Here is an 8,454-nt window from a genome sequence, read left to right on the forward strand (position 1 = left end):
CGGCCCTCCTCAAGACCACCTCCAGGTATCAACGACAAGCGGATTGCCATCGCAGTCCGGCTCCCCGTACCATCTCGGGCAGAAGGTATGGCTCTCCACCCGGGATCTTCCCCTCTGGGTGGAGTCTCGCAAACTGTCCCCCCGGATTATTGGCCCTTTCCCATCTCCAAGGTCATTAGTCCCTCTGCAGTTCGTCTTCTGTTGCCCAGTACCCTTCGTATACACTCCAACTCTCGTGTGTCGCACAGTCCCTTGTCTTCCATTTCCAGGCCCACCCCTCCTCCCAGTGTTGTCGATGGTCATCCGGCGTGTTAGGTTAGACACCTCCTGAGGGTTCGACCATGGGGCATGGGGTTCCTGTACCTGGTTGACTGGGAGGGTTATGGCTCGGAGGAGAGGTGCTGGGTCCCCGCTAGAGACATCCTGGACCCAGCCCCATCGCCGACTTCCACCGCCGGCACCCCGGTCAACCAGGTATGCGCCCAGGTAGGATGCCAGGTGGTGCCCCTAGAGGGGGGCGGTGGGGACTGTCACACCCTGATCTGTTTTACCTTTCTTTGTGCTCGTCTCCACCCCCCTCCAGGTGTTGCCCATCTTCCCCCGTGTTCTTATATAGTCCAAGATGGTGTAGCAGTAGGACGTGTGTGTTTCTTTGTCACATTCCGTGTCTTAGCCCGTCTTTTTCGTATATATATATCTCACTTTCTATCTATGAACTAAATATACTTTCCTGGAACCCGCCTCACCCAATGTGGTACGGATCTGCTATTTTTATTCCTTATTACTGGAACTTCCATCGGGAGCTTGCCAGCTGACAAGCTACTAGTCTTTGTTAGACACGGCTAGCGGTATTCACATTTTTTCTGTCACCAGCCAGCACGATATCAACCCAGAGCATATTGGACTGCTTCTCTCTACCACATCACCGGATCATCGCAGCTAGCTAGCTGTGGCTACTGTTGGCTAACGCCTCTATCCCGAAGCAAGCTCGGGCTAGGCCCATATATCAACTAATTATAGGGCTACAATACCTCCTTTGCCAATTGGCCTGGACCCTTTATTGTCGACACGGAGCCCCGCCGATCCATCACGACTGGACGTGATCGCCCGATGTAGACTCAACAGGCTATTCTGTTACGATTTCGCCGAAGAACCATCTACTAGCACCGGCCCGCTAGCTTTTCTGAACCCTGTGTTCCCTGCTCGTCTAGCGTAGTAGTGACTACCGAACGGCACCCTGACTCACCTATTGCTACACAGCTGATGCCCCCTGGATTATTTCAATAACACGGTACCTGACTTTGTTTACCTGTCGGCCCCAATCTCGAACTCAGGTCATGTATGTACCTAACTGACCCCTCTGCCCATTCATCGCCATTTACTTGTTGTTGTTTTAGCTCTCCTGATCAACACCTGTGATTGCTTTATGCCTCTCTCTAATGTCAATATGCCTTGTCTACTGCTGTCTTGGCTAGTTCTTATTGTTTAAATTTCACTGTGGAGCTCAACATGCCTTAGCTCTTTTGTCCCACCCCACACACATGCGGAGACCTCACCTGGCTTAACTGGTGCCTCCAGAGACAACCTCTCTCATCATCACACAACGCCTAGGTTTACCTCCACTGTACTCACATCCTACCATACCATTGTCTGTACATTATGCCCTGAAACTATTCTACCACGCTCAGAAATCTGCTCCTTTTATTCTCTGTCTCCAAATTCCTAGATGACCAGTTCTTATCCTACTCCTCCTCTGGTGATGTAGAGGTTAATTAACCCAGGCCCTGTAGCCCTCAGTTCCACTCCTATTCCCCAGGCGCTATCAATTGTTGACGTAAACGTAAAAACCTTGGTTTCATGCATGTTAACATCAAAGCCTCCTCCCTAAGTTTGTTTTATTCACTGCTTTAGCACACTCCAATCTTCAGAGTTTGTACTGTTAGGTGGGATATGCTTAACACCCCGGCAGTCCTGCAATCTAAGCTTGATGCCCTCAATCTCAAGGAACCTACCAGGTACAACCCTAAATCCGTAAACACGGGCACCCTCATAGATATCATCCTGACCAACCTGCCCTCTAAATACCCCTCTGCAATGGGTCAGTGGTCAAACGACCACCCCTCATCACTGTCAGACTCCCTAAAACACTTCAGTGAGGAGGCCTTTCTAATCGACCTGGCCCGGGTATCCTTGAAGGATATCGACCTGGATGCCTGGTTGCTTTTTAAAAAGGCTTTCCTCGCCATCTTAAATAAGCATGCCCCATTCAAAAAATGTAAAACTAAGAACAGATATAGCCCTGGGTTCACTCTAGACTTGACTGCCCTTGAACAGCACAAAAACGTACTGCATTAGCCCCCGCGAAATGCAACTTTTCAGGGAAGTTAGGAACCAATTTACACAGTCAGTTAGGAAAGCTAAGGCTAGCTTTCTCAAACAGAAATGTGCATCCTGTAGCACTAATTCCAAAAAGTTATGTGCCACTGTAAAGTCCATGGACAATAAGAGCACCTCCTCCCAGCTGCCAACTGAGACTAGCAAACACTGTCACCAGCGATAAATCCACGATAATAGAACATTTCAAAAAGCATTTTTCTACGGCTGGCCATGCTTTCCACCTAGCTACCCCTACACAGGTCAACAACTCTGCACCCCCCACAGCAACTTGCCCAAGCCTCCCCCATTTCTCCTTCACCCAAATTCAGATAGGTGATGTTCTGAAAGAGCTGCAAAATCTGGACCCCTACAAATCAGCTGGGCTAGACAATCTGGAACCTCTCTTTCTAAAATTATTCGCCGCAATTGTTGCAACCCCTATTACTAGCCTGTTCAACCTCTCTTTCATATCGTCTGAGATCCCTAAAGATTGGAAAGCTGCCGTGGTCATCCCCCTCTTCAAAGGGGGAAACACTCTAGACCCAAACTGTTACAGACCTATATCTATCCTACCCTACCTTTCTAAAGTCCTAGAGAGCCAAGTTAGCAAACTCGAATCCCACCGTACATTCTCCGCAACGCAATCTGGTTTCCGAGCTGGTCATGGGTGCACCTCAGCCATGCTCAAGGTCCTAAACAATATCATAACCGCCATCGATAAAATACAATACTGTGCAGCCATCTTCATCAACCTGGCCAAGGCTTTCGACTCTGTCAATCACCACATTCTTATCGGCAGACCCAATAGCCTTGGCTTCTCAAATGACTGCCTCGCCTGGTTCACCAACAACTTCTCAGATAGAGTTCAGTGTGTCAAATCGGAGGGCCTGTTGTCGGGAATCTCTGGCAGTCTCTATGGGGGTACCACAGGGTTGAATTCTCTGTATACATCAATGATGTCTCTCTTGCTGCTGGTGATTCTCTGATCCACCTCTACGCAAACGACACAATTCTGTATAGTTCTGTGCCTTCTTTGGACACTGTGTTAACAAACCTCCAGATGAGCTTCAATGCCAAACAACACTCCTTCCGTGGCCTCCAACTGCTTTTAAATGCAAGTAAAACTAAATGCATGCTCTTCAACCGATAGCTGCCCGCACCCATCCGCCCGTCCAGCATCACTACTCTGGACGGTTCTGACTTAGAACATGTGGACAACTACAAATACCTAGATGTCTGGTTAGACTGTAAACTCTCCTTCCAGACTCACATTAAGCTTCTCCAATCCAAAATTAAATCTAGAATCGGCTTCCTATTTCGCAACAAAGCATCCTTCACTCATGCTGCCAAACATACCCTTGTAAAACTGACTATCCGACCGATCCTTGACTTCAGCGATGTCATTTACAAATGAGCCTCCAACACTCTACACTGGATGTAGTCTATCACAGTGCCATCCGTTTTGTCACCAAAGCCCCATATACTACCCACCACTGTGACCTATAAGCTCTCGTTGGCTGGCCCTCGCTTCATATTCGTCGCCAAACCCACTGGCACCAGGTCATCTGTAAAGCCCTGCCTTATCTCAGCTCACTGGTCACCATAGCAGCACCCACCCGTAGCACTCGCTCCAGCAGGTATATTTCACTGGTCATCCCCAAAACCAACTCCTCCTTTGGCCGCCTTTCCTTCCAGTTCTCTGCGTCCAATGACTGGAACTAATTGCAAAAATCACTGAAGCTGGAGTCTTATCTCCCTCACTAACTTTAAGCATCAGCTGTCAGAGCAGCTTACCGATCATTGCACCTGTACACAGCCCATCTGAAAAAAGCCGAACCAACTAACTTATCCCCATATTGTTATTTATGTTTTTGCTCCTTTGCACCCCAGTATCTCTACTTGCACATTCATCTTCTGCACATCTATCACTCCAGCGTTAATTGCTAAATTGTAATTATTTTGCCACTATGGCCTATTTATTGCCTTACCATCCTGATCTTACTACATTTGCACACACTGTATATCGATTTTCCTATTGTGTTATTGACTGTACGTTTGGTTATCCCATGTGCAACTCTGTGTTTGTGTCGCACTGCTTTGCTTTATCTTGGCCAGGTCGCAGTTCTAAATGTGAACTTGTTTTTAACTGACCTACCTGGTTAAATAAAGGTGAAATTGAAAAACTTGACCCCAAAAAAACATCTGAGTCAGATGGATTAGACCCTTTCTTATTTAAGGTTGCTGCCCATATAATCGCCAAACATATCTCCAACCTGTCTCTCATTTCTGGGGAGGTTCCAATTGCTTGGAAGGCAGCCACGGTTCATCCTTTATTTAAAGCGGGAGACCAAGCTGATCCTAACTGTTATAGGCCTATTTCTATTTTGCCCTGTTTATCAAGTGTTGGAAAAACGTGTTAATAATCAACTGACTGGCTTTCTTGATGTCTATAGTATTCTCTGGGGTATGCAATATGGTTTCCGCTCAGGTTATGGACATGTCACCTTAAATGTCCTCAATTAAGTCACCATTGCCCTTGATTCTAAGCAATATTGTGCTGCTATGTTTATACTGTTGTCACGTTCGTTTAGAGATTAATTCAGACCAAGGTGCAGCTTTGTAGGCGTACACCTTTCTTTTATTAAATGACACAGAAAAAACAACAAAATACAAAACGAACGTAAAGCTACATGCAGTGCAGAAAGCAACTACACACAAACTGAAGGTCGAAAAAAGGCTGCCTAAGTATGATCCCCAATCAGAGACAACGATAGACAGCTGCCTCTGATTGGGAACCATACCCGGCCAACAAAGAAATAGAAAAACTAGAATGCCCACCCAAATCACACCCTGACCTAACCAAATAGAGAAATAAACAGGCTCTCTAAGGTCAGGGCGTCACAACGGTAGACCATTCCATTCTTTTGGGCCGGCTAAGGAGTATTGGTGTCTCTAAGGGGTCTTTGGGCTGGTTTGCTAACTACCTCTCTCAAAGAGTACAGTGTATAAAGTCAGAAAATCTGCTCTCTCAGCCACTGCCTGTCAAGGGAGTACCCCAAGGCTCGATCCTAGGCCCCACGCTCTTCTCAATTTACATCAACAACATAGCTCAGGCAGAAGGAAGCTCTCTCATACATTTATATGCCGATGATAGTCTTATACTGAGCTGGCCCCTCCCAAGATTTTGTGTCAAATGCTCTACAACAAAGCTTTCTTAGTGTCCAACAAGTGTTTCTCTACCCTTAACCTTGTTCTGGTAAGAAGAATGTCCCTCCTCCCACAGGTGTGATTACTACCACTGAGGGTTTAGAGCTTGAGGCAGTCACCTCATACAAGTACTTGGGAGTATGGCTAAACGGTGCACTGTCTTTCTCTCAGCACATATCAAAGCTGCAGGCTAAGGTTAAATCTATCTATTGTAATCGCTCCTAATTCACCACAGCTGCCAAACTAACCCTGATTCAGATGACCATCCTACCCATGCTATATTACGGAGACATCATTTATAGATTGGCAGGTAAGGGTGCTCCCGAGCGGCTAGATGTTCTTTACCATTCTGCCATCACATTTGCCCCCAAAGCTCCTTATAGGACACATCACTGTAAACTGGTCATCTCTGTATACCCATTGCAAGACCCACTGGTTGATGCTTATTTATAAAACCCTCTTAGGCCTCACTCCCCACTATCTGAGATATCTACTGCAGCCCTCATCCTCAACATACAACACCCATTCTGCCAGTCACATTCTGTTAAAGGTCCTCAAAACAAACACATCCCTGGGTCACTCCTCTTTTCAGTTCACTGCAGCTAGCGATTAGAAAGAGCTGCAACAAACACTCAAACTGGACAGTTTTATGTCAAAGACTCAATCATGGACACAGTTGTGGCTGCTTTGCGTGATGTATTGTTGTCTCTACCTTCTTGCCCCTTGTGCTGTGGTCTGTGCCCAATAATGTTTTATGCTGTTACCATGTTGTTGTTATGTTGTGTTGCTACCATGCTATGTTGTTGTCTTAGGTCTCTCTTTATGTAGTGTTGTCTCTTGTTGTGATGTGTGTTTTGTCATATATTTATAGGTATTGTTTTTTATTCCTAGCCCCCGTCCCTGCAGGAGGCCTTTTTGGTAGGCCGTCATTGTAAATAAGAATTTGTTCTTAACTGACTTGCCTAGTTAAAAAAATAAAAACAATTAAATAGACCTTCTCTTTGTATGACTGACGCTGAAAGATAAATTCCAGATACACATTTTAGCATTATTATACAATAGATGCGAAATGGCATTCTGCAATATCACTACACACAGTAATGTTAGCTAGCCATCTAACATCAGCTAGCTAACAGCAAGCTTTAACTTTGTCTTTTGTCTAGACATGTAGCTAACCAGCTAAACAATTAACCATCATCCCAATCCATAGAGTACTAGTAATACAAACCGATTGTCTAACTAGCTGAAGTTAACCAATTAGGTTCAATGTTTGCCAGCTAACATTAATGGCAATCTGAGAAAACATCGCTAACATTACACAGTTCATACACAATGCTAGCTAGCTAGCCAGCCATCTTACGTCAGCTAACATTAGCTAGCTAACAGGAAGCTTTAACATGGGGTCTTTTGTTGAGACATGTAACGTTAACATTAGCTAGCTAAACAATGAATTTATAATCCCAAACCATAGAGTACTAGCAATACAAACCGATTGCCATAGCTAGCTCAAGTTAACCATCGAACTACAGCTAGCTAGTTAGCTAACAGCAAGCTTTAACTTGCAATGAAAATAACTTTGACTAAATCAGAAACGTATATTAACAAACTGTAAGTAGACTCTCTTTCCCATATACATGGATGAAAGCTTCACAGCAGACTGCAACCCCTTTCATTAAATAAGACCTGTGTCGTTTCCATTTTGTATGTACAGTTTGCTTGGCCCATTGTTGTTGTATCAAGTCACTCTGGTTCACACTGACCATGTGCAATGCCACAAGATACATCTTAAGCTTTAGCCCCCACCCAAACTCTGACCCTTTTACTCGCCCTAGCAGAGCTGGTTAGGCTGTTTTCATGTTATCCAGGAAATCTTCCACATTTTGGAAATGTCACTGTAGTCATGACAGATTACTCTGATGACGAAGTAGTGGATGTCGGCTAACATCACCAGATTGCTGCTTTCAATGTCACTTACAGCAGGTCTTTGTGCTGAATATTTTTACTTAGGAGTCACTTGACCGACAACATGGTAATTACTTAATCATTTTTATTCTGAAAATATGTCTATGTACTGGTAGAAAAAATGTACACACTCCAATCCAACTCATAAAAATGTAATTTTCTGACATGTTGCCGACTGTAGTTGTAATTGTATTTTTGTCATAGTTATTTCAGAGATTGGCAGCACAACTGAAAAAAAAAGACGAACTGCAGACACTTGCAATTGGATCACAACCATTGAAACCATTGACCTGACACTACCAGGAAGATTGATACCAAAGATGATCTACATATTGACAAGATATTGGACAGTCTGCTCAAACAATGGGCATACATGTCCGCAAAGGCAGAAGGCGGAAGGGAAACTTCTAGCCAATGAGGGCATATAAGCATGTGAACAATTGGCTCAACTTATATCAGTATATTCGTAACAACCTGAACATTGCGAAACTTATATTCGATCAAATACGCCTCATTTAGCAATTACATTTTATATTGACCAAATTCGACACGCTATACAAAAAATCCTCACTTGGTCTGCTTCTCGCGCAGAAAGATTCGGGACGGAGTCAGTCCTCTCGCTTCTCCCTTTCCGCCAGTCGATACCATAGAGAATGATAGAAGGCTCAAGTGTCCAAAAGGTCGTTTTAGCATGGGCGTCCACCTTGCTTCCGCCATTTTAAAGCAGTAAAAAAGTTGTCAACTGGGTGGGAATTCCTATGGGTTGTAGGCTCAATGGCGCTGCCCATTTTTGTCAAAGGCGCTCTAATAGCACAGATATAACGATGAGTCCTCTGTCTATATGTGCTGCCAATGTTGTCAATGACACTATAATAGTACAGCTATAACAATGAGTCCTTTATCTATCTC

General features: G+C 44.8%; 1 long non-coding RNA gene across 1 annotated transcript in view; it reads right to left on the bottom strand.

Moving 5' to 3' along the window:
* LOC109896733 (uncharacterized) overlaps nt 1-8,454 on the bottom strand; it is a 31,328-nt gene extending 22,874 nt beyond the window's left edge. The window contains exon 1 of the long non-coding RNA XR_002256144.2: nt 8,117-8,454. This is a non-coding gene — a long non-coding RNA (uncharacterized LOC109896733). The remainder of the gene's footprint in view (nt 1-8,116) is intronic.

The sequence above is a fragment of the Oncorhynchus kisutch genome, linkage group LG1, assembly GCF_002021735.2.
Source record: "Oncorhynchus kisutch isolate 150728-3 linkage group LG1, Okis_V2, whole genome shotgun sequence".
Lineage (NCBI taxonomy): Eukaryota > Metazoa > Chordata > Actinopteri > Salmoniformes > Salmonidae > Oncorhynchus > Oncorhynchus kisutch.